Source organism: Lathyrus oleraceus, chromosome 2 (genome assembly GCF_024323335.1).
Source record: "Lathyrus oleraceus cultivar Zhongwan6 chromosome 2, CAAS_Psat_ZW6_1.0, whole genome shotgun sequence".
Taxonomy (NCBI): Eukaryota; Viridiplantae; Streptophyta; class Magnoliopsida; order Fabales; family Fabaceae; genus Lathyrus; species Lathyrus oleraceus.
Window position 1 is genome coordinate 330,652,688 of NC_066580.1, and position 27,298 is coordinate 330,679,985.

The following is a 27,298-nucleotide window of genomic DNA, read 5'->3' on the forward strand; positions in this document are numbered from 1 at the left end:
GAGGAGCATTCCACAAAAAATCCCATGAAAAATGGATCAAAAATGAGTGACTTATGATTTTTCTAAGTTGTCATGCCAAAATGAAATAAATATTGAAAAAGAAATTGAATTAATTGATTTAATAAACCGGGAATGGCATAATTGTAATATGGCGTTCATTTAAATGGAACGCTGCGTTCCAACTTAAGGCGTGTCACACGCTCAATGGCCACATGGCCCAGAAACTTGGAATTGCATGCAAACTCTACCAAACACGATCAAATACGATTCTGGGCACAGCAAGCTAGGGTTTATGCTACAGTGCATGTTCATCATCGTTGATGAACAAAATTTCCAGATATTAGAAACAGATACACCATTCCAACCATCTAAACATGCTCATCATGAATCTAGCCTTGGTTTTCACTAATGCAAGCTAACAATAAAGAAACATGCACAAACATATTTGACACCCAAACTTAAATTCCATGTATCTTCCTTAATACTCAACCATTTTCAAAACTAAAACAATCAATGAACTCAGCATGGCAAGATCTTCATGAAGCATATCATAATTTCATCAAAGGTGTGATTCGAATTTTTACCAGATTTGCAGAACTGTGTTGATTTGTGGTTCTTTGGCCGTGTATGCACGAAACAGGAGTCCAATGATGTCCCAAATGAGGAATGGGTGGTGAATCGTGGCTCAATCTTGCTTGGTTGTATTCAAATCCAAAGCTGCCATGTGAGAAGCTCTAATGCAACAGTGTTAGGAATGGCTTTACAGTTGTGTTTTGGTGCTTGCAAAGGCTTAACAAATGTTGGTGAATGATGGACCAAAACTCAAGAACACGGGTTCTTTGACAGTTTTTCAGAAAAAATTCAGAGTAAGGAAATGAGAGTTTTAGAGCAATTGAAGTTTTTTGATCTGGTTTTTGTGTTGTGGCTAGGGTTTTCAGACTGAAAATGTGCACTATGTACTCTGATTAGTAATGCTTAAGTTTGGCTAATGAAGTGGTAATCCAATTTAGCTTAAATGAAGTGTTTTGGTCATTTTACTAAAAACCAACCAAATTGCATGGGGTGCATGTTAATGCACGAAATTGGGCTTAAGCAAATCCAAAATATGATTTCTGAACAATTGTAATTGGTATAATGCATTGGAAATGATTTATTTGAAAGTCCATTTTTCAACTCACCCCTTTTTTAATTCATGCACTTGGAAAAAGGCCATTTTGAATGAAAGATTTTTGGTGAATTGTGATGAAATATTTGGATAGAGCACATCAAATATGACTTGTAGCAAAAAACCCCACCCAATTTGGCCAAATGGTTTGGAAGATATGCCACTTTGAAGTTCAAAAATTTCTGAAAATGATTTGATCATAACTTGCCAACCATAAATGAGAGATGAGTGTTCTTTGACTTTTTGGAAAGGTGAGAGCAAGATCTTCAACTTTCATGTTGGACAAAATTTCATTTGAAGCTTGTATGATGATGTAAATTTGAGGAGAAAAACTTTCTATTTTTGGCAGTTTCCAATTACAAGTCACCTGCTATTTTTGGAAACTTTTGATCTGACTTTATTTTCTCCAATCTTGATCTTTGAAATGTCAAATGAGACTTGTATGGATATGAATGAAGCCTTTCAAACCATCTCCCACCTTCAAATCCTTGATTTCAGGCACAGTTGACCACAGTTGACCACAGTTGAATTTCTAGGGTTTCTGGTGGACTGAACAATGACTGATGACTTCTGAGCACCCAATCCTTGACCAAACCACTTCAAAAGGACCCCTAGGTCATGTGAACATGCTGGACCATCCCTAGGGCCTTGCTTCCTTGAGAAATGCATTTGCTTGCTTGTTTGACTGATTCTCCTGATCAGTTGACCTAATTTTGTCAGAGGACTTGCACTTGGGCAAAGGACAATGCAATGCTATGCAATGGACTATGTTATGTTAATGACCTAATATGAGAATGTATGTACAAAAGATAGGTGCAAATTTGAGGTGCTACAGCTGCCCCTATTCAATCAGCTGGGAACCTGAACGGATGAGAGCAACGACTGTCAGACTTTCAGGGGAAACAGGGATTGAATACCAAAGAACCGTAGAATTTGCACACTGCTGGGAATAATACAAGAAAAGCCAAGTCATTTACCGATGACGGCTGCACGACAACTTCAGAAAAGCGAGACCATTTACCGGTGGCTAAATACTGGAAACTTGATATTTACCGATATCAACTTCAGCGAGACCATTTACCGATGGCTGCTGGGAAACAACTTGATGTTAAAAGGGAAGCAAGACCATTTACCGATGGTGGCTTTCAAAGAAACTTGACATTTACCGATTTCAACTTCGGCAAGACCATTTACCGATGGCTGCTCCAACTGGGGACTCGATATTTACCGATATCGAAGAAAATGGGGCCATTTACCGATGGCGTCTCCACTTGGGGAGGAAAAGGATATATTGTATTTGGAATCAGACAAGACGTTTACCGACGACTCTTGGGGATTTCGATTCTATCAACAAGAAAATAACGCACGACAGACATTTACCGATGACTGGGATGAGACTCGATGTTTACCGACATCGGAAGATGATGTTTACCGACATCAAAGAAAATGACCAGACATTTACCGATGACTGGGAAATACTTGAGAGGCTCGGCATTTATCGACACCAACGGAGAGGTGAATACTTTACTGGGGAAGGAAAAACAAAAACTTGCAACCGGAAACCGGACAGGACGTTTACCGACGACTCTTCTGGGGATCTCTAGCTGGGGATTACCAGACATTTATTGATGACTGGAAAAACTCGACGTTTACCGACATCGAAAGATGATGTTTACCGCCATCAAACAAAGGCGACCAGACATTTACAGATGACTGGGATGAGACTTGATGTTTACCGACATCGAAAGATGATGTTTACCGACATCCAAAAAACGACCAGACATTTACCGATGACTGGAGTGGGACTTGATGTTTACCGACATCGAAAGATGATGTTTACCGACATCCAAAAAACGACCAGACATTTACCGATGACTGGAGTGGGACTTGATGTTTACCGACATCGAAAGATGATGTTTACCGACATCCAAGAAACGACCAGACATTTACCGATGACTGGAGTGGGGCTTGATGTTTACCGACATCGAAAGATGATGTTTACCGACATCCAAAAAGGAACACACGCGGGTGCTGACATGACACTTACTGGTATCACAAGAATGACATCTTAGGTACGTCAAGGCAAGGCTAAACACTTGCTGGGGTCCCACTGGGGAGAAACAAGCTTTCCGTTCGCGGACGGGTGAGGAAATAAACCTCTGCGGGGATATCAATCCTGAATGTTGTCAGGAGCAAATTGTAGCAGACGTGATGTACCGATGTTGAACAAAATGATCCGCCTCTGCCGGGGATGCAGTCTGATTGGGTTAACACATGAATGCATATGTTTGAATTTTTCTATGGCGTAATGCTCCATTTTGAATGGGAATGCTACGCGTTTGAGGATGCGATGATCACTACATGCAAGATGCAAAATGATGAATACTCTGCCGGGGAATACACAGGATGACTGCGCTGAGAAACCATCAATACAACTCCACTAGGGAAAACAAGGCAACTCGCTGGGGAGTAATGAAACAACTTGCTAGGGACAAAACAGCAACTTCACTGGGGAAAGTCCCAACCGATCCACAAGTAGGATAAACTCTGCTCTGGGAAATAAAACACTCCGCTGGGGACGACCCAAATAATCCACAGCTAGGATAATAGCTGGAGATAAACTCCATTGAAACCGCTCTACTCGGGGAGGAAATCGGCACATACAGGCCTGCTGGGGATAGGCAACCCTTAGATCTGTTGGGGAATAGAAGATACTATCCATAGACACCTCTACAGGGGAACATAGCTCTGATAGCTTCCATACTGGCTTGGGGGAATAACTGCTGGGGAATGCTCACAGATGACGACCTATAAAACAGCACAACAAATGCCCCCAGGGGATACATGGACAAGATACGCCCAAGTGTCCTCAACATTCAAAATGATTTTCAAATGTTTTATCTTTCTGCAAGTGATTGTTCAGCCTTCATGTTTTTAAATGCAATGTTTATCAAAAATTCGGACGTTTTTGCAAACAAAACAGTAGAAATAAAAACAAAAGAGCTATTTATCTGAATAACGACTTTTATTGATTGAAAATGTGCCTGAAGAGGCAAATACATTGGGAAGCAATTCCTAGAAAGAGGTAATTGCGCACAAAAGGAAAATAAACTATCCTAATGGCAATGTGAACACGGCATCCACTATTTCCCAATTCTGTTATAACTCATAGATCATCAATTTTCCTCCCAACTTCCTTGCTTTCTGAGAAGAATGACTGGACCGATCACATCTTTCGAGATGGCAGCTGACGAAGCGCGATGAAGTACAGATAACTCAGACTGTAGGCTTCGCTTTAATCCCTCTTTTGGCTGGATCGCCCTTTCGGGTTTTCAATCCACCGGGATACCCATTTTTGCCTAAGCCGCCCTTGCGGGTTTTCGACTTACCGGGTGTACAAATTCTTTTCATTTTTATCCCTAATTTTTGCCCGAACCTTTTCTTTCTGTTTTTTGGTTCGCCGGGATGCCCTTTTTTGCCTGGACTCTTTTATTCTTTTTGTCCAGCGGGTCATTTTATGCGAAGTATTTTTTGACTACATCTGAGTTGACAGGGGACGAAAAATCTTCACCATCCATAGTTGTAAGCATCAAGGCTCCACCGGAGAAGACCTTCTTCACAACATACGGACCTTCATAATTAGGAGTCCACTTGCCCCTGTTATCTGTACCGGGAGGAAGGATCCTCTTCAAAACCAGATCACCAGTCTGAAATGTCCGAGGACGCACTTTCTGATCAAAGGCTCTTTTCATCCTTCTCTGATACAACTGCCCATGGCACACAGCTGCTAGCCGCCTCTCTTCGATAAGGCTTAACTCATTAAACCTTGTCCGAATCCACTCGGCTTCGTCCAGCTTGACATCCAATAATACCCTCAGAGAAGGGATCTCCACTTCAACTGGTAGGACTGCTTCCATACCATACACAAGGGAGTACGGGGTTGCCCCGGTCGACGTACGTACAGAGGTACGATACCCATGTAAAGCGAAAGGCAGCATCTCATGCCAATCCTTGTACGTCACGACCATCTTCTGCACAATCTTCTTGATATTCTTGTTTGCCGCCTCTACAACACCATTCATCTTTGGTCTGTAAGGAGAAGAATTGTGATGTTCAATCTTGAAATCTTTACAAAGCTCCTTCATCATCTTGTTATTGAGATTCGAACCATTGTCAGTGATGATCCTCTCAGGAACTCCATAACGACAGATGATTTCTTTCTTGATGAACCGGGCAACCACTTGTTTGGTAACGTTAGCATAAGAAGCTGCTTCCACCCATTTGGTGAAGTAATCAATCGCAACCAGGATGAAGCGATGTCCATTCGAAGCAGTAGGCTCAATCTTCCCAATCATGTCAATGCCCCACATGGCGAACGGCCAAGGCGAGTTCATGACATTCAACGGGCTTGGTGGTACATGCACCTTATCAGCATAAATTTGACACTTATGGCACTTCCGAGCATACTTGAAACAATCAGATTCCATAGTCATCCAGTAATAACCGGCTCTCAGCAGTTTCTTCGACATCGCATGACCACCAGCATGGGTACCAAACGAACCCTTATGCACTTCCTGCATCAACAGGTCTGCTTCGTGTCTATCCACACATCTGAGCAAGACCATGTCAAAGTTCCTCTTGTACAGAACATCATCCTGATTCAAGTAAAAGCTTCCAGCTAGCCTTCTCAGGGTTTTCTTATCATTCTTCGACGCACCTTCAGGATACTCCTGAGTCTTGAGGAAGTTCTTGATATCAAAATACCACGGTTTCTCATCAACCATCACAAACTCGGCTGCAAACACATACGCATGCCTCTCGAGTCGATTCACCGCAACGTGTGGCACATGATTCCACCAATGAACTTTTATCATAGAGGATAAAGTAGCCAAGGCATCAGCCATCTGATTCTCATCCCGCGGGACATGATACAACTTCACCTTCTTGAAGAACGTCAGTATTCTTCTGGTGTAATCTCTATACGGGATCAAATGTGGCTGGTTCGTATTCGAATCTCCATTGACCTGATTGATCACTAGAGCGGAATCTCCATAAATGTCAAGCGTTTTGATTCTCAAATCAATGGCTTCCTCTATCCCCATGATACAAGCCTCATACTCAGCTTCGTTGTTGGTGACGTCAAAAGTCAATCTGGCAGAGAAAGGTATATGGGCACCTTTAGGATTGATCAGCACTGCACCGACACCGTTACCATTCACATTAACAGCCCCATCAAACATCAGTGTCCACTTGTCATCAGGATCCGGTCCTTCCTCGACAAGAGGCTCTTCGCAATCTTTCATCTTAAGATACATGATGTCTTCATCAGGGAATTCAAACATCATAGGCTGATAATCATCGATCGGTTGCTCGGCGAGATAGTCTGACAAAACACTACCTTTGATAGCCTTCTGCGACGTGTACTGAATATCATATTCTGTTAAAATCATCTGCCAACGGGCAACACGTCCGGTGAGAGCCGGCTTCTCAAAGATGTATTTCACTGGATCCATCTTAGAAATCAACAAGGTAGTATGGTTCAACATATACTGCCTCAGTCGGCGAGCAACCCAGGCCAAAGCACAGCAAGTTTTCTCAAGCTGTGAATATTTGATTTCACAGTCGGTAAACTTTTTGCTAAGGTAGTATATGGCATGCTCTTTTCGACCAAACTCGTCATGCTGTCCCAATACACACCCCATCGAAGTCTCGGTGACTGACAGGTACATTATCAATGGTCTCCCTGGAACTGGAGGAATCAGGATTGGAGGTTTCTGTAAATACTCTTTTATCTTGTCAAAAGCCTTCTGACAATCATCATTCCATCTGATTGCCTGATTCTTTCTAAGCAATTTGAATATTGGTTCACACGTGGCAGTTAGGTGAGATACAAACCTTGCAATGTAGTTCAATCTCCCTAAAAACCCACGAACCTGCTTTTCCGTTTTCGGTTCAGGCATTTCTTGAATAGCTTTGACTTTTGCTGGATCAACCTCAATCCCTTTCTCACTGATAATGAAGCCCAACAACTTCCCTGATCTCACGCCAAACGTACACTTGTTTGGGTTCAGCCTCAGTTTGAACTTGACCAATCTATCAAGCAACTTCTGCAAATTAACCAGGTGCTCCTCTTCTGTCTGCGACTTCGCAATCATATCATCCACGTACACTTCAATCTCTTTGTGCATCATGTCATGAAAGAGAGTCGTCATTGCCCTCCGATAGGTAGCACCGACATTCTTCAGCCCAAATGGCATCACCTTATAGCAGAACGTGCCCCAAGGTGTAATGAATGTCGTCTTTTCCATGTCCTCTGGCGCCATCTTAATCTGATTATAGCCCGAGAAACCATCCATGAAAGAGAATACCGAGGATTGAGCCGTATTATCCACCAATATATCAATGTGAGGTAATGGGAAATCATCTTTCGGACTCGCTCTGTTTAAATCCCGGTAATCGACACACATTTTGACTTTGCCATCCTTCTTCGGTACAGGAACAATGTTGGCTACCCACGGTGGATAACTGGTAACAGCCAGAAAACCTGCATCCCACTGCTTTTGAACCTCTTCCTTGATCTTGACAGCCATATCAGGACTAGTTCTGCGAAGCTTCTGCTTGACCGACGGACACTCTTCTCTGAGGGGTAATCGATGCACTACAATGTCTGTATCCAACCCAGGCATGTCTTGATATGACCAGGCGAATATCTCCACATATTCTCTCAGCATCTCAATCATCATCCTCTTGACAAAGTCCTCTAAAGCAGCCCCAATCTTGATCTCTCTTCTGGCGTCCTCAGTACCCAGATTAACAATCTCCAACTCCTCTTGATGAGGTTGGATGACCCTTTCCTCCTGCTTCAGTAATCTGACCAATTCTGCGGGGAGTTCACAGTCTTCCTCACTCTCCTCTTCAGCTTGGTAGATGGGATTATCAAAATCATGATGAGGCATAACAGAACTGTTCATAGTGGATGCCATAAGGTCACTTCTGCATGTTTTAATGTTTTGTTTTAGAAAAAGAGTTCAATAAAGTCACAAAAAACTAAAACATTGCCATTTTTATTGTTTTTTTAGAAAAAGTGAAAACAAAAAAAGAAAGACAGGGATCACAAAATTTGATTGCAAAACGTCCTTTATTTATGATAATCATTAAAACATGATGAGGCCCTACAATGAACCACTACGCCTTGGGCAGAACGTAGGGTTTTCATGCAAAATGAAAAAAACAAAGGAAAATTACTCTGTCTGAAGAGTAACTTGGACCACTTCTTCAGCCGTCCAGTTGTTGATAGACTCCCCGGGGGCACACGGGTGAACCCAGATGTCTAAATCACAGTCACCGTCACAGCCTTCACTACCAGTTGCAAAGACGTCGCCATGATTCATCAGCCCAGCATTGGTGAAAGTACTCGGACCCGCTTGCACACTCTGCTCTGCTTGGAGAGGCTCATAACCAATGCCAAATTTGTCTTCCTTGACAGGCAAGTCTACCATCTTTCCCCAGCCCTCAGCTCTGCCAGAATCAACAACCTCCTTGGCTTGCTTGTATGAAGCAATCGAAGCACCTGGCTTCCTCTGATCAACATAAGCTACCTTCTCCAGAGCCACGGTCTCAAATGCCTGGCATAAAGTTTCGTGGATCTCGCCATCCACCTCGACATACTTGAACGAGGATAGGTGACTTACCAGAATCTCTTCTTCGCCACACACGGTCACAATTTGGCCGTTCCAGACATACTTGAGTTTTTGATGGAGAGTTGACGAGACTGCTCCTGCTGCGTGAATCCACAGACGCCCCAACAGACAGCTGTAGGCGGGTTGAATGTCCATAACATAAAAAATGATGTCGAAAACCTCGGGACCTATCTTCACTGGCAAGGTAACTTCACCAAACACAGAACGTTTGGATCCATCAAATGCGCGCACAATAAGGTCACTAGGAGTGAGCACGACTCCTTCAACATCAATCTTCTTCAGAATCTGCTTTGGTAAGACATTCAACGACGACCCGGTGTCTACCAGCACGTGAGACAAAACTGCTCCCTTACATTCCATAGTGATATGCAAGGCTTTGTTATGATTGCGACCCTCAGGCGTTAAGTCTAGGTCAGTGAAACCTACACCATGCCTGGTGCTCACGTTGGCCAACACACCCTCTAGCTGGTTGACGGAAATCTCTTGCGGTACGTATGCCATGTTCAGCATCTTCAACAAAGCATCACGATGTGCCTCAGAGCACAGCAGCAAAGAGAGAATTGAAATTTTAGACGGAGTCTGATTGAGCTGATCTACGATCTTGTAGTCACTCTTCTTTATGATCTTCATAAATTCCTCCACGTCCTTTTCAAATGAACCCTCAGGCACCTCCTTCTGAGCCGGTTCCTCGTCAACAACAACCTGTTTGCCCTTCGCCCTAGCAGATGTCTCAGCATTGGCATCCCTCAACGATTGAGGCGCAAACAGTCGTCCGTTTCTAGTAAAACCACCCGGACCACCAACATTGTCCACAACTGGACTTACAACGGCCGGAGTTCTACTAGGTGCCACAATAGTTACCGGAGCTTGACTTGCTGGCCTCGTCTGATTATCAGCCCTTCTGTTGCTGCGGTAGGCATTATTATAACTCCAAGGAACAACTCTACTATTCTCAACTGGTCTTCTTCCAGACGCCACGATAGTAGTTGGAGCATTGATGGTTACCGGAGCGAAAATGGTAACTGGGGTACCACTTGCTGCAGATGTACTAACAACCCCTCGTCCACGTCCTTCAGACGGTTTAAAGTAGATGGTGACAGTTGACACTGACCCATTATCTCTGACAGCCCGAATGAACTGAACACAACCCTCGTCAATCAGCTTTTGAATACCAGCCCTCAACTGGTCACAACCATTATCAGCTTCAACACAATCAAAACAGCCCTCATCACAGCCCGGGTAGACACCCCCATTCAGCAGACGGCCCTTCACAACTGACAAAGAAGTCTGAACATCATCAACATTAGCAACTAGATCTTCAGCTTCTTCTCCCTCAATATTGTTCACCCTATGCCCACCATGCTGGGGCATAGGATTGTTCACAACGTTAGGCACCGGAGAGAAGTTGATCGCCTTGGAATCGATCAAATCTTGGACCTTGTGCTGGAAAGCCCGACACTTCTCAGTATGATGCCCTGGTGCCCCGGAGTGAAAGTCACAACGGACGTTAGCGTCGTACCCTGGAGGCAATACTGTTGGTGGAGCCATTGTACGCAACTCAACAAACCCTAACTTGAGTAGTTCGGGCAGTAGTTCGGCGTACGACATCGGCAATGGATCAAAACGTTGATCAGGCATTCTTTGTCTGGGCTGATACGGACGTTGTTGCTGTTGTTGTTGTTGTTGCGGTTGTTGAACTCTTTGTTGTTGTTGTTGACGAGGTTGAGGTGCAGGAATGGTCACTGCAGCAACCGGGCGATATTGATCTCTGTTCACATTTCCTCTGTACACATTCCCCCGGTGTTGTACAGCATTGGTTTCACCTTCTCTACGGCGAGGTGCCCCAGAGAAAGGTTTCTTCGATGACGAGGAAGAACTCACATCATGAATTTTGCCGGCCTTGATCAGACTTTCAGTTCTTTCGCCACAGATGACGACATCAGAAAAACTACCGAATGGGCAGCTTCCCACCCGGTCCATAAACACACCTTGAAGAGTGCCGATGAACATGTCTGTCAACTCCCTTTCCAGTATAGGGGGTTGAACTCTTGCAGCAAGTTCACGCCATCTCTGGGCGTACTCTTTAAAGCTCTCGTTGTTTTTCTGGCACAGACTCTGCAGCTGAGTCCGGCTAGGTGCCATATCCATGTTATGTTTGTACTGTCTGAGGAACGCTTCTCCCAAATCCCTCCAGCATCTGATCGAATCTCTTTTTAACTCCATATACCAGTCCAAAGACGCCCCAGATAGGCTATCTTGGAAAAAGTACATCCACATCTTCTCGTCGTCAGTATACGCCGAGATCTTTCGATAGTATGCCTGCACATGAGTGCGAGGGCAAGAAGTGCCGTTGTATTTGTCAAAGATCGGCGCTTTGAACTTATACGGGATTCTCAAACCTTCCACTAACCCCATATTAGTTACGTCAAAATCGAGAGAATTTTGACACTCCATAGCCCGGATCTTCTCAGCAAGGGCCTCAACTTTGCGATCTCTCTCATCAACCCTTCCCAAAATGTCTTCGTCTTCGCTGAGCAGGGTGAACATATCCTCTTGTCTGTCAACAATCAGAGCTTGGTTACGGGCCGGAGCACGGACTACTCTGGCATTGGCGGTCTCTGGAGCAATCGGTTGACCGTTGACTCGAATACCTCTTAATTCATCGCCTACAGCATAGTTGTTGACGGGCACAGCTGCAGTAGCGTTGTCATTGGTCGAGCCTCCCTCTTGCAGAGCTTGGTTGGCCGGTGGAATTGCAGCTTCTTGTCTCTGAACTAGAGCTCGGAGTTCTTCTTGTCCTTGTGCAACCCCTTGCATCATATGCATGAACTGGGCCATGTTAGCCCTCATCTCAGCTAACTCAGCTTGTACTTGATCCATGTTCCTTTGATGGTTGAGTCTCGTTGAGTAGCAATGCGGTCTCTGATCAGCTATCCTGCCTAAACACAGGAACCAAAGTGAGAAGTCGGCACAAGAACACCTGTTATGCAAATGAGATGAGTATGATGTTAATGATGTGTATGATGCACATGATATGCTCATTTCTCAAGCATTCAAAGAGCCCGATTCATCCTCAAAAGATGGCAACCTGCAGCAACAGGAGAACAACAAAATACAAGGTAAATGAGAACAACAGGAAACACCAACAACCTTATCTATAAATAAGAACAAAAAGATCATACAACCAAGTCAACAAATATTCGAATACACAGAGTACGATGAATCCCATCCAACAAGCCTGGAGGTGATCCTCAACATAAACATCAAAGGTACACGCTAAGACAAACGGTCTTCCGGAATGAGAGTCTTCAGGTACTGGCACTGGTCTATCAACAGGGTGCATTCTGAACATTCTGGTAGAGGGGTGATCTTCTCCTTCAATTGTCTTCTAAGCTCCAAAACTTCTCCTCCAAGGTATTCCTCTGATGTCCGCCTCAAATCTACCTCTTTCTTCAGCTGGACGTCTTTGTCTCTGAGTTGCTTCTCCAAGTCTCTGATCTTTTTCTGGTAGCTGGCTTCAGCTCTCTGCAGCCTCAAACACTCCCGGTGTTCTGCATCTAACATGGATTCCATTTCTTCGTAGGATCTCTTCTTGCTTCTTACTCTACTAGCATCCTCTCCTTGCACTTCCCTGAGTTGATGGGCCAAGTGCAACCTATCAGTTTTGGCTTTATAGAGCTCCATCTGGGTATCTTGCTCCTTCTCCCTCAACCGGCGATTCTCCATCAGGGCTTGCTTATAGTGCTCAGCAGGCACACTCTCAGCAAGGATCAAAGGTGGTTGCTCCTGCAACGGCTCCATCCTATCGTAGGGTAGCAACAAAGTTTCCACTCTCTTCTTTACCCAATTAGTGTAATCGGGCATAGCAATGGCAAACTTCTTCCCTAAGACAGCTCCATCCTTAACTCCAACAGACCTCCAAGCTCTTCCTATCTGCTCCAATCTAGCCGGGTCACTCTGCTTCTCAAAATACACACTTTCAGGTATCTCAGCTTCAAGTGGTTTTCCCTTCATTACAAACCCTAACTGACGAAGAGAAAGAACTGGATTATAATTTATGCAACCTTTGGTCCCCACGAGTGGCACGTTCCGGAATTCTCCACAACTCATAATAACATCCCGCACGTCCATCCGGTAAGATTGCCATCAGATGTCATAGGAGGTAAGCGACATGACCCTCTGAGTCCACTTGTGAATGCTCTGAGCATCCACAAAGGGTCCACTGGCTGGCAGAAGGGACATGAACCATCTGAGCAAGAGAGGTAGACAGCACCTGATAGCTCCACCCTTACCATGCCTACTGTGAATAGCATAGTAAGTGTCAGCTAAAAGAGTAGGAACTGGATTCCTTCCAATGAAGATACAGACCGCAACATAGTCGATAAAATTGGGCATGCTTGGGAATAGGACGATCCCATAGATTATAACAGCAAGCTGGGCATGAAAAGCTTCCCAATTACCCTTTTCTGCTTCTCCTCTGGCAACTCTCAGCAGAAACTTCAACGGAAAACCCACAACCTCCCCACTGGGCTTCCAGTTATCACAGACTTCTTTGACACTCAACTGGAGAGCTCTGGCAACAACTCTGAAATCAACTTCCTTCGGTACGTCCAAGAAAGGAACCTGATGCTGAATCGGGACGCTCAACAGAATGGAATACTCCTCGAGAGTAGGTGCCAATTGATAATCTTGAAAGGTGAAACAATGAAGCTCCGGGTCGTAGAACTGAAGAAGAGTCTGCAACGGCACCGGGTCGACTACCATCTTCAACAGCGTCAGAACATCCCCATACTGGTCAACGAACCCCTTCTGGTTACCACTGGTTATCAGGCTACTCAACTCGATCAATGAAGTCAACGGCTCACGGTGAAAGCTGTAGGAACAAGTCTTCCGCTTCGGCTCTGGGACTGTTGCCATCTCTATCAGTGAACAAGCTCTGGAATGTACCTGAGAAATGATATGCATGCAGAGATTAGTTTTTTTTCTCTTTTTTCCTTTTTTTTCTTTTTCTCTTTTTTTTTTATATTGCGTATTTTTTTTTTAAAATAAACATGCTATGATGCAAATGATGCAGACACAACTGGCTGGCCGTGCATCTCTGAACACAAGGTCGAAGCTTCGGTTTAAACTCAGAACCCCAAATCCATTTGAAACCCAAAGTCCACTGAGAACTGTCATCTGAACCCAAAGTCACCAACAGAACCACAAGTCACCAACGGTACCTGTAATAATGATCAAACCCTTCCCCACTCACGGGTGTGGTCTAGGCCAGGGTAAGGTCGAGAGAAACGCAGCATAAATAACCTTTCGCAGAATACCATCATATACACACCTGAAGTATGTAACGACAATATCCCACCAGGGTCTGAACTGCTCGTGATGTCAATGTTCCGCTAAGTGGCGCAATACCACCCGCTTCCCATGAATCACTCTATTCCTAAGCATCCTAGATTTCACTCATGGCCTGGGTATTGGGCCTTTTACCTCAAGTAACTCCCACCCCAACAAAGAGAAACAGACAACCAGCCAGCCAGATAAACAATGAATGTGAATGAATGCAAACATAAGTGCAAACATAAATGCAAACAAATAAATGAATGCAAACAATAAATAATGAATGCAATAACAAAACAGCAAACAGCAACCAAAACCCTAACCTAGAGAGCGCTAGGAGAGACTCGCTTAGGGAAGACGGACCAACACAGGTCAACTTCTCTATGTCCCCAGCAGAGTCGCCAGCTGTCGCATTACGCGAAAAACCGGCGGGAAAACAAGAACAACAGAGCCGCCACCGTGCGTTATTTATCCCAAAAGAGGGAAAGGAAACGCTCAGAATAAACCTGGAAAAAGCATGGTCTCGCGACCAAAGAGAATGGGACCGGGAGTCGGTTATGCGAAGGGAAGGTATTAGCACCCCTACGCATCCGTCGTACTCGACGGGATCCACGCACAAAAGGAAGGAAGATGGTTGCTAAAACACTGCTCACACACACACACTGGCTGAAAGAGACACAAGAAAACAGACTGAAACTGACTCGGCAGGATATCGCACCCTGGACCTACTTAGTCTATCAAGCATAGACATCAGAGTCTAAGTAGTTCGGACTGGGGAAACGAGACATGCTCGCTAGGATATCGCATCCTATGCATACGTATCTCCTTGGACGAAGGAGAATCAGAGCATTCGTAGCTCGGCTAACACGCACACAAACAAACACAGGAAAAGGCAAACGTGGAGCCTGAATACCAATCACTTGACTTACATCAGCATCCGAACCAAAACACACACAAGAAGGCAAACGTGGAGCCCGAATGCCAATCACTGGACTTACATCAGCATCTGAACCGAACACACACAAAGAGTGTGGAGACACAAAGGTTAAAAAGAATAGAAAAGGCGCCCTGAGAGATCAGCTCAATCTCCTACCTACGTACCTCATCTGGTATGAGGATCAGGGCGACGTAGTTCCCCTACGAAGGGACGCAGGACTAGCCTAACCAGATAACAGAGGGAGACACAACTAGGGAGACTACGACTCGAGCCTAGATGTTATCATGCAAATTCATCCCTAAGTTAAGGTTTCTAGCTAACTTGCACAGGAAGCAAGCTTATCCTAAACATGACTTGCACAGGAAGCAAGCCAAACCAAATCTAACTTGCACAGGAAGCAAGCCAAACTAAACCTATCTTGCACATGAAGCAAGCTAAAGCAAACACACAAGCACAAGTAGCACACACTATATGCAAGCAATGGGCTCAATCAAGGTTAGGTTTTAGTCGAGGGGTCATATCAACCTCAACAAACAAACCACTGTAACTGGGTAGTGTTAGCTCTTAACCCTAACATTGAGAGTTAGGGTGAAGCTGATGAAAGGTGAGTGAAGATGAGACTTCACAGCTCTTATCCCTGGCCTGGGAGAGCTTAAGACAAGAATGTGTGGGTTCAGAAAGTGGGAACCCTTCTACACATTTGACACTGACTCAACTGTACAACTGTACAAGATCTTGGGTTAGTATCTGCAATGCATCAACACAGTGGTGTGAGCAAAGCAGATGACACACAGAATAGCAGGGGATGGATTGCACATCCCTTGTATCTGCCAATGCCTCTTCACTTAGGAGGTCTTTGAATAAATGCAAGGACAAAAGTAAACAGTCACAAACATCGCCTCTTAAGGAGGACTTCAGACAGGTGCCTGGCCAAGTAACAGGCCAGGTCTTCCAGACTACATGAAGTAAGGAAATTATACCTCAATGCAAATTTCTATCAAGCAAAGCAAAGCAAAGTTCTCAAAGAACTAAAAGCAACTAATGTACCTGAAATCAGTCAAGCACAATTAGTATACCAGACACAAAGTTAAAACAAACAGCATAAACCAACAGACAATACAATCAAGCATATGTGCAAAGCAACAAGCTCATAACAAGTGAGCTAAGAAACCTACAAAACAAACAAGTTAGTTCATGATAAACAATCAAACTCATTGAACTTGTATTGATCTCTTTGAAGCATTTGTTGCTTAACCTGAAAAACCAAGCTTAAACATGAGCAACAAGACCACTAGGACAAGCCTAGGGTCAAAAGGGGATAAAAAATTTAAAACAGCAAGGGATAAGTGTCCAAAGTCAAGACAAATCAATCAAGAAGCAAACCCAAGTGGTTTCACATTCATATCATTCGCCATTATCATTTCACAAGCAAATTAGGTCAAAGCATGGCATATAGAACCTCAAAGAAGTCAACAGAATGACTCAACTCAAATTCAATCACAAACAAATCAAAAATTCCTCAAATAAATCATGATCAAACATCATCCACAACATGATAGGCATACCAAATTTCAGCTCATTTGGATCAAAGGAAGTAGGGAAATTAAATTCAGAAAGGCAAGGCAAGTTCAAGCATACTCATACAAAGCATCAAAACATGCACCAACTTCAATTAATCATAAAACAGAACCAACACATGATAAATGAATGGGACTAAAGCCATGATGTACTTCCAGATGTTCACAATGCACATGTCAAATTTCAAGTCCATCCAATTAAGCATGAGAATTTCACAAATCATATGGCATCATGTGTCACAAAAGTCAACAATTTGGTCAAACAGGGGAGAAATTACCAATCAAATAGGAAATGCATTCAAAAATTCCCGAAACATTCACACACATTCTCAACATGCACAAGTGTATTCATGCAAAAATCCAAACCATTTTGAGTTCAATAGGCATGGTAATAAAAATCATGAAGTTGGACATACATGGTGTGACACAAATTGTCACACCCCTATTCAAAAAATCATATCTCCACAACCATTAATGATAAAATTATAAACTCTATACCAAAATCACCATGAACATGTCTAGTTTAAGCACAAAAAATTTGGGAAGCATTGGATAAAGTATCACCATTTCACAAGCAATTTGGCAAGACATACACAAAATGGACAACATGAGCAAACCCTGGTACATTTAAAAATTCACACGTGCAAAAAATCTGGAAAAAACATCATAAAAAACTAGAGGTCATGAGGAGCATTCCACAAAAAGTCCCATGAAAAATGGATCAAAAATGAGTGACTTATGATTTTTCTAAGTTGTCATGCCAAAATGAAATAAATATTGAGAAAGAAATTGAATTAATTGATTTAATAAACCGGGAATGGCATAATTGTAATATGGCGTTCATTTAAATGGAACGCTGCGTTCCAACTTAAGGCGTGTCACACGCTCAATGGCCACATGGCCCAGAAACTTGGAATTGCATGCAAACTCTACCAAACACGATCAAATACGATTCTGGGCACAGCAAGCTAGGGTTTATGCTACAGTGCATGTTCATCATCGTTGATGAACAAAATTTCCAGATATTAGAAACAAATACACCATTCCAACCATCTAAACATGCTCATCATGAATCTAGCCTTGGTTTTCACTAATGCAAGCTAACAATAAAGAAACATGCACAAACATATTTGACACCCAAGCTTAAATTCCATGTATCTTCCTTAATACTCAACCATTTTCAAAACTACAACAATCAATGAACTCAGCATGGCAAGATCTTCATGAAGCATATCATAATTTCATCAAAGGTGTGATTCGAATTTTTACCAGATTTGCAGAACTGTGTTGATTTGTGGTTCTTTGGCCGTGTATGCACGAAACAGGAGTCCAATGATGTCCCAAATGAGGAATGGGTGGTGAATCGTGGCTCAATCTTGCTTGGTTGTATTCAAATCCAAAGCTGCCATGTGAGAAGCTCTAATGCAACAGTGTTAGGAATGGCTTTACAGTTGTGTTTTGGTGCTTGCAAAGGCTTAACAAATGTTGGTGAATGATGGACCAAAGCTCAAGAACACGGGTTCTTTGACAGTTTTTCAGAAAAAATTCAGAGTAAGGAAATGAGAGTTTTAGAGCAAATGAAGTTTTTTGATCTGGTTTTTGTGTTGTGGCTAGGGTTTTCAGACTGAAAATGTGCACTATGTACTCTGATTAGTAATGCTTAAGTTTGGCTAATGAAGTGGTAATCCAATTTAGCTTAAATGAAGTGTTTTGGTCATTTTACTAAAAACCAACCAAATTGCATGGGGTGCATGTTAATGCACGAAATTGGGCTTAAGCAAATCCAAAATATGATTTCTGAACAATTGTAATTGGTATAATGCATTGGAAATGATTTATTTGAAAGTCCATTTTTCAACTCACCCCTTTTTTAATTCATGCACTTGGAAAAAGGCCATTTTGAATGAAAGATTTTTGGTGAATTGTGATGAAATATTTGGATAGAGCACATCAAATATGACTTGTAGCAAAAAACCCCACCCAATTTGGCCAAATGGTTTGGAAGATATGCCACTTTGAAGTTCAAAAATTTCTGAAAATGATTTGATCATAACTTGCCAACCATAAATGAGAGATGAGTGTTCTTGGACTTTTTGGAAAGGTGAGAGCAAGATCTTCAACTTTCATGTTGGACAAAATTTCATTTGAAGCTTGTATGATGATGTAAATTTGAGGAGAAAAACTTTCTATTTTTGGCAGTTTCCAATTACAAGTCACCTGCTATTTTTGGAAACTTTTGATCTGACTTTATTTTCTCCAATCTTGATCTTTGAAATGTCAAATGAGACTTGTATGGACATGAATGAAGCCTTTCAAACCATCTCCCACCTTCAAATCCTTGATTTCAAGCACAGTTGACCACAGTTGAATTTCTAGGGTTTCTAGTGGACTGAACAATGACTGATGACTTCTGAGCACCCAATCCTTGACCAAACCACTTCAAAAGGACCCCTAGGTCATGTGAACATGCTGGACCATCCCTAGGGCCTTGCTTCCTTGAGAAATGCATTTGCTTGCTTGTTTGAGTGATTCTCCTGATCAGTTGACCTAATTTTGTCAGAGGACTTGCACTTGGGCAAAGGACAATGCAATGCTATGCAATGGACTATGTTATGTTAATGACCTAATATGAGAATGTATGTACAAAAGGTAGGTGCAAATTTGAGGTGCTACAGATTGCCAGAGAGAAACACTTCTATGGCTACTTGATCCACAAATTTTTCAACATTTGGGAAGAGCACAATCCCATGGACCAATAAAGCCAACACAACATAAAATACATTCCAATTTCCACTTTTCTTGAACTTTAGAGCTAAATCTTCCAAAAACATCGCGGCAAAACCTTCGCAGCCCCCTTTTTCAACCCAATTGTCTCGAACAGTCGGGACATTGATACTTAGGGCTGAAGCTATCTTCTTTGGGCCCATATCTTCTTCGAGCTTTGGAAATGGATTAAAATCTTTCAATTTGAGACCCACGATTCTCTCAACTTCTTCCAAAGTAGGAGCTAGCTGGAAATCAGCGAATGTGAAACAGCGTAGAGGTGGATCATAATATTGTGCCAAAGAGCCGATAATTCCATAGTCAACTTTCTTAGTTAGAAGGCTCAAAATTCTCCCATAGTTTTTTTCGAACTCATCACGTCTGCTGAGAGTCAAATCAGAGATCAAACCATTCAGACTGTCCAACTTAGGTTCCTTGTACTTAAGCGTGAAAGTGTGTCTCCTTGAAGTTGTCATTTTCAAGTTCTCAATTCCTGAAACAAATAAGAGACAACTAAGAGCTTGCTTTTTATGATGTTGATGCAATGTATGAATGTGATGCATTTTTTTGTATAGGTTCAATAGGCTTAAGGTATGGATAAGTCTGATTGCTTTACATAGAACAAGGTTCTCACCAGGTATGATTTAAGGTTCTTTAAAAAAAAGTTCCTAGAGTCATGGATCCATTAGACTGTTTGCTACCTGCGGCAACTTACTTGTCGGGCATCAACTCCATCTAAAGAATCTACTCTAAGTGAGGTTCTCGCATCGATCCAACGAGAAATTCATCTCGCAGACCCACACTGCGCAACCATCTTACCTAGTTGGACAAAGAACTAAGGTTCTACAAATGGTTCTCAAAGTCATGGATCCCAAAGAAAATATCGAAGCTTACGGCAACTTACTTGCCGAGCGACAACATCTTCTCAAGAATCTACTCTAAGTAAGGTTCTCGTATCGACCCAACGAGAAATACATCTCGTGGACCCACACTACTCAACCTCGTCCTATCTTATGTTTTCACTCGAGACTCGGGTAAAAAGTCTTTCCCACAAGGTTTGCAATCAGAGTATCCAAGTACCAAACCATAATCGAACCAATACAACAGATTCATATCAATATGACAATAAAGATAGTAAAAAATAATAAAGAAAAACCACATAGGTAAACAAATAAAGGCACACAAACATCCTAACTAGGCCTGACTCACTTAGGGATGGGGTGTCCCCAGCAGAGTCTCCATCTGTCGCACCTCGAAAAAATGGGGATACGACCTTAAAGCGAAGCGCGATTGCACGCTCGCAATGATGAACTGAACAGAGTCGCCACCGAACTTTATTTATTCCCAAAAATGGGAAAGGGAAAATATCTATAAAACCCCTAAAAGAAAGGATAAGATATGGTCATCGCAACCAGTGTCAGGGTTCAGGAGTCGATTACGCAAGGGGAAGGTATTAGCACCCCTCACGTCCGTTGTACTCAACGGGAACCATTAGGTTAGTTGTGTGCGTTAGTGTTAGTTGAAATATTAGGCTTTTCGAATTATTAGATGGGAAAGAAAGAAAGGATGAGAAGAGAATGTTTTTGGATTTTTGACGAAGGACTAAACCTAAGTTTTTTATTAGTGGTCCTGACAAGATTTACGAATCCTGCTCCTACGTATCTCAAAAGAGAAATCAAGGCTTACGTAGTTCTGGGTAGAAGAATGTTTGTTTGTTGGTAGATTTTAGCGAAGGTTATACTATATTAATCGACGAAAACATTGTTTTACCCAAAACAGATGAGGAGTGGACGCACACCACACATCGAACGGATTTATAAATCTACATTCGGAAAAGCGTCACTTATCTTGACTCAACAATCGTGGCCGAAACATTGTTTTGTATCACTTAAGATAATATATCTTTCATTTATGAAAAAGGTTCCTTGATTAATCGCACGGCGGCGAGAAAGAATTTGATTGGTTGGATGTATTTTGAGTGATGGCGAGAACTTGGATGAGCGAGATATCCATCTCGAATCCTAGTCTCAGGAGTGCACGGTATACACCATGTTCCATTTCCATCTTTATTGGCAAAAGTGTTTAATAGAGATTCAGTATTTTTAGGTTTGATTGAGAAAGGGTTTGAAGAAACCGCATTGACAATTTTAGACGATGGCGAGAGTTAAGATAGGCGAGGCATCCGCCTCGAATCTTATTCTCAGGAGTGCACGGTATACACCATGTTCCATTTCCAGCTTTATTGAAAAAGTATTAAGGTAGGAATCAAGTGTTTTCGAGTTTGAAAGACGAGTACTTATGACTTGCAAGCTCTTACAGCTTGGGTCTAGTACTCGGGACTACGTCTGGACATTCCACCCAGGCAGTCTGTTTCTTTCAAGTATTGCTAAGAAAATGATTCGAATATTTACGAATGTTTTGGAGGGAAGACGAATATTTATGGCTTGCAAGCTCTTACAGCTTGAGCCTAATATTCGGGATTATAACTGGATATTCCATCCAGGATAATCTTTTTCTTCACGTTTTATTTAGAAAAAGATTTGAACATTAGAGTGTGGAAGAGAAGACGAATATTTACGGCTTGCAAGCTCTTACAGCTTGAGCCTAATATTCGGGATTATAACTGGATATTCCATCCAGGATAATCTTTTTCTTCATGTTTTACTTAGAAAAAGATTTGAATATTAGAGTGTGGAAGAGAAGACGAATATTTACGGCTTGCAAGCTCTTACAGCTTGAGCCTAATATTCGGGATTATAACTGGACATTCCATCCAGAATAATCTTTTTCTTCACGTTTTATTTAGAAAAAAAAGATTTGAATATTAGAGTGTTAATGGATGAAAGGCTTGAAATTGTATTTGAAGGTGATGAGGAAATGAAATTGAATGTGGAATGTGATTATTTACATGTGTATAAATATGGACATGGGTACTAATAACCTAACTAAATTAGTTAACACACAAAAATCGACTAATTAAATAAAAAGCAATATCGGAAATTCAACCACTAACTAAATCTAAAAGGTAAACATTTAAAAATACAAACCACTAAATAACAATCGAATTAAATTAATAAAAATATAAAAGTAAAATAAATAGCAAGATACTATATAGAAAAAGAAATTAAATAAAATAGTAAGCATAAAAAAAAGCATGAAGATTTGGTATCCCGAAGTATCGAACCCACTCCACTAAAGGCAATGAAACTACTCTCTCTCCACTAGACCACTTATGGTCATTGGCTATCTTAATACTAATTTGAATAAGTAAACCAAAATATATTAAAATTAAAATTAAAAATAAAACTAAACTAAAATAGTCTGTTGGACTACCAATTAACAGTGGAAGAATCCAAGAAAATAAATCCTAGCCGCCTGGCTGTTGGGTTTCCAAGGAATTATGGATTGGGAAAACAAAAGCAATACACTAATATACACTATTTAATATAAAAAAAGAATACTAAACGTATTAAGTTTTTAATATGGTTTAAATGTTTGTGTTCTGTAAGAAAAATAAATAAAAGAATACTGGGAACGTGAGAGAAATGCACAGTGAAAAACCAGAAACTCAATCTCTACCTCACGAAGACCTCACTCTCACTCGTCCTCTCGATCGCTCATCTCCTGTCCTTCGCGCCTCTCTCTCTCAGACGCTCGTTCCCTCAATCTCTCTCACTCTAAAACCTTCGCACCTCTCTCAATCGCTCGCGCTTCCCTCTCTCACTTTGAACATGCAAGAATCCATGGCTTTAAGGAGAAACAAATAAGGAGGCTCACCTTCGGCGGTGACGACGGCGACGGTGAAGCTTAAATCTTCCTTCTTCGCCTCTTCAATCCAGGTTTTTTTCTGCCGTTTTTGGGATTAGGGTTTCGTTTATGATATTTTTCAGCCTCCCCTCCCTGATTCTCCTCTCTCACCTTTTATATCCAGTAGATTAGGGTTTAGGGTTGGCCTATGCAGATCAAAACAGGTATCTCTGCGAAACCCTTTTGGTGTGCTCAGTTTGGATTGCCTCTTTGATGCTTGTTCTGGAATGGTAATGTGAACAGTGTATCTTCTTCCTCTACTTTGTCTCAATTCCGTTTTGGGCTATTTGTCAACTTTTACCGTCTTACCGAGTTGATGTATTTTTTACTGCAGTGAATTTCTTCATTGGTAGCAGCGACCACTCCATTGGGACAAAAACTTGTAAAGTGAATTTCTTCATTGATGTATTTTCTACTGTAGTGACTTGTTGTAAAAAAGGGTTCGCACTTTCTGGTTCGATTATTCATCCGTGGAGTAAGCAGTTTGGATTTGGGGAATAATTCTTTAGCTCATTTGTTTTTATTGATCCTTTTTGCTATTGCAGATTGAACGTGATGCTTCAATTTAGGTTTGATGATGGTTTGATCCTATGAAGTGTAGGTTGCATTTCCATTGTGTTGCTCACGATTTGTGCGCCTTGCTTATGCTGTAGGTTGCTTGCAGCTGCTTGAAGAATGTGTTATGCAGGGATAATATTTAGAACAAGTTTGAGTTGATCTTGTAGCAGAAAGGGCCTGTTATGGTCTGTTATTGTTGTTGTTGCTGTGTAATTAGCTTGAACTGCTAGTGATGGAATTATTTGTTGTATGCACATGTATGGTATGTTGTTGATTTCTGAATGCCATGGAAGTTTGAGTTGGTTTGATGGTGATTATGGCTTATGGCTTGCTATGACTGTTTGACTTGTTGCTAAACTGCTTGAAGTGTTACTGCATTGTATGGACTTATGGAATTTGGCCTTTTGTGTTTATTTGTAAGTCCCTTTATAAATCACTTGGTTCAATCCTCTGGTTGCAGGTCTGATTCCTCAAAACAAACTATAGGGCATGTTTGTTTAGCTTGTGGACTTTTGACTTGGACGGTAATGCAGGCTGGACTGTTGAAGATGTTCCTTGTGGTAACAGAGTTGCTTTTGCTATTTTTGCATCTGTCATAGTTCTTTAATGCCGTCAATTGTTGCTCTGCAGGTTCACAGTTGGGTAAGATAACGTGAATCACGGCAGCATCCTGAATGGCTCTGTTTTGATAGGTCTGGTTTTTTGACAACCTCTTCCTGCATTCTTAAATGGAACTGACTTTTGGATGTATAATCTGGTGCATTATCGCCTCCTGCTAGAAGGTGTCTTGTGCGAAAAAGCCTTTGGGAAGTTATTCGAAGTCTCCCTAGTATCTCATGCTTGGAACAAAAAATTTTAGAATTAACCAGGTCCATTTGTATGATTATGTTGGTTTTAAGTATGGTTGTAATTTTTTGTAAAGCAATTGACTTAGTATTTTAAAACAACGGTGCAATCGATTTATGCTTGTAATGTGACGGTGCGTCTGGTTTTGGTTTTGAACTCAGTTTTGGATGGCTGTTAGGGAGGTTTGGCTTATAATGAACTTGGGATGTGTCATTGTTGGAGTGGTTTTTTTTTTGAAATGCTTGTAAATTGTATGGATGTTAGAAATTTGTTATGAAATTGTTGTGAGTTGTCATGAAGTTGATTAGTTTAAAATTTGGTTAGAAATTAGAAGTGTTGAATTGAGTTAGAGTGAGGTGCGGTGGATTGAAGATTGAAGTTGAGTGGAATTGGAAAGTTCTGTTATTTAGAGTATGGAAATGGAATTTATTAGGTTTTTGAACTGAGTTCTCATATTGGTTATGAATTGCTCATTATTTGCAGGTATGCTTGAAGTTCTTTCCATTGGTTGCTTGGCTTGGATATGGTTTGTTAGAGTATATGATGGATCCTTTGACTCGAGTGCTCGTGGGATTCAAATTCAATGTTTGTCTTGGAGTTTGCTTCGAGCTCATAGAATTGGATATTGGTGCTGACTTGGAATTGAAGCTTGTAGGTCACATGTGGAATTTTGCTTATGTTGCAATGGTTTAATGTATGGTTTATGTAGATATGTATGTTGCAATTTGGTTCATGGTTATGAAATGGCCTAGATATGAATGTATGGTTGAATATGATTTTGAATGTATGGTATTAATGAATGAATGAAAATTTGGTTGAAACTTGATTTGATTTGAATTTGGTTAAATGGTATGTAATTTTGAAATATAATGAATTTGTGATTGTAATTTGAACTTGGTTGCAGTGTTTGTAAAATGTAATAAGAATGGCGAGACCTTGGTTTATGAAATGGATGTTTGGTTATAAAAATGGATATGGATTTTTAGAAATAATCCAAGACTAATCTAAATGTCAATTTAAAATATAAAAAAAACCAATAAAACCAATTAAAATCAAATTAATCTATAATTTGTTAAAATTACTTTGATATCAATTCTAACATTTATTTGGAAATTAAAATCAGTTAGAGTTTGAATCATTAGTAAAAACACAATTAAGATTAAATTGAAATTTGGAATTAGACTTAATTTGAAATTAAAATCAAATTGAAAATTAAAAAGTCAAATAATTAGAATCCATTTTATAATTGTTAGATGCCCAAAAGTGCTTATTTGAGCTATCAAATGTGGGCATCTTTCACTCCTTTTTGTTGCTAAAGTGTTCGAAACCGCCTTTGTTTTAGATGAATTGCAATACAATGTTAAACGATCTTGGTACCTTTAATTTGTGCATTATTGTGCAGGAATTAGGCATGAACTAATAGAAAATGAAGGCACAAGGAAGTTGGCAAAGGAACCAAGAAGAGAATGCATTCATCAGCTTGCTCGCTAGGCGAGGGTTGTGGCGAAGGGCTCGCTAGACGAGCACCTAGCGAACTTCCAGCGAACATCTCCAGTATTTTACAGTAGCAAACATCAACAAATTCGCTAGGCGAGCAGCCAACGAAGGTGGTAGCGAACACGCCCAGACTTGGTCAAAAGCGCAGCCAACACTCACTCGCTAGGCGAGCCATTAGCGAGCTCCCAGCGAGCAATTCCAGTAGCAAAACCTCCTAAGCTCGCTGGAGCGAAGGTTGAAGCGTGGGCTTCGCCTAGCGAAGGTTTTGTTCGCCTAGCGAACATGCAAATCTGGCAAAGGATATTTCTCTGGGCACAGGTGCCTCTGGTGCCTATTTTAGGGGCTCGCTAGGCGAACCATTCTGCTCGCCTAGCGAGCATGACAGCTCAGACAGCAGTAGTATAAGTAGCTAGGGCTACTTTTTGGAGCCATACTTTTACACTTCCATACTTTGTACTTTTTTTTAGATATTTTCAGCATTGCTCTAGAGATATTTTGTAACCTACAAACCCATTTTTCTTCATCTCTTAACATTATTCTACAAAAAGAAGGTGGATTCCCATCCAATCTCGATTCTTCGACTTGGATGTTGATCAACCTTCAACCGAGACTTGTTGTGCAAGCCACCATGAAAATGAGTGGCTAAGTTCTTCATTTTGTCAAGGTTAGATGTAGATGATCATTAGCTTTGTGTGTAAATGGGATGATCTTCATTTGTAAACTCTTTAATGATGAATATATGGTGAAAACTTTGTTTTATTAAAAACTCTTTGTGTTGGTTTATGATCGAGAGATGTTTACCAACTCTTTACCTAGGTTTTCATCCAATCTTGTTTGTTAGCTAGAGATAGTAATGAATGATTTTGTTCACCATAAGGTTGAACCAAAAAGTTGTCATTTTGATAGATTGTGTTAGAGATAAACAATGGATCAAAATGGGAAAACCCACATAGTGTGTTAGAGATAAACACATTGGGAGGACTTTGTGAAATAGTTTGTCATCTAAAGGAGTTTATAAGTTTTGTTGATCGAACATATACATGCAAAGTGATCGTCGAACCCTAACTTTGACAATATTTCTCAAATAGAAAAACCAAAACTTTTACCGTATTTT

General features: G+C 41.4%; 1 long non-coding RNA gene across 2 annotated transcripts; it reads left to right on the top strand.

Annotated features, from left to right (window-relative positions):
• Window positions 1-23,005: 23,005 nt before the first annotated feature.
• LOC127119357 (uncharacterized) lies at window positions 23,006-25,348 on the top strand. 2 transcript variants are annotated; one of them, XR_007802763.1, is made up of 5 exons: window positions 23,006-23,315; window positions 23,408-23,513; window positions 23,618-23,723; window positions 23,829-24,401; window positions 24,472-25,348. It is a non-coding gene; the product is annotated as an uncharacterized LOC127119357 (long non-coding RNA). The 2 variants fall into 2 exon arrangements; XR_007802762.1 differs by having other exon boundaries at window positions 23,618-24,401.
• The last annotated feature ends 1,950 nt before the right edge of the window (window positions 25,349-27,298 follow it).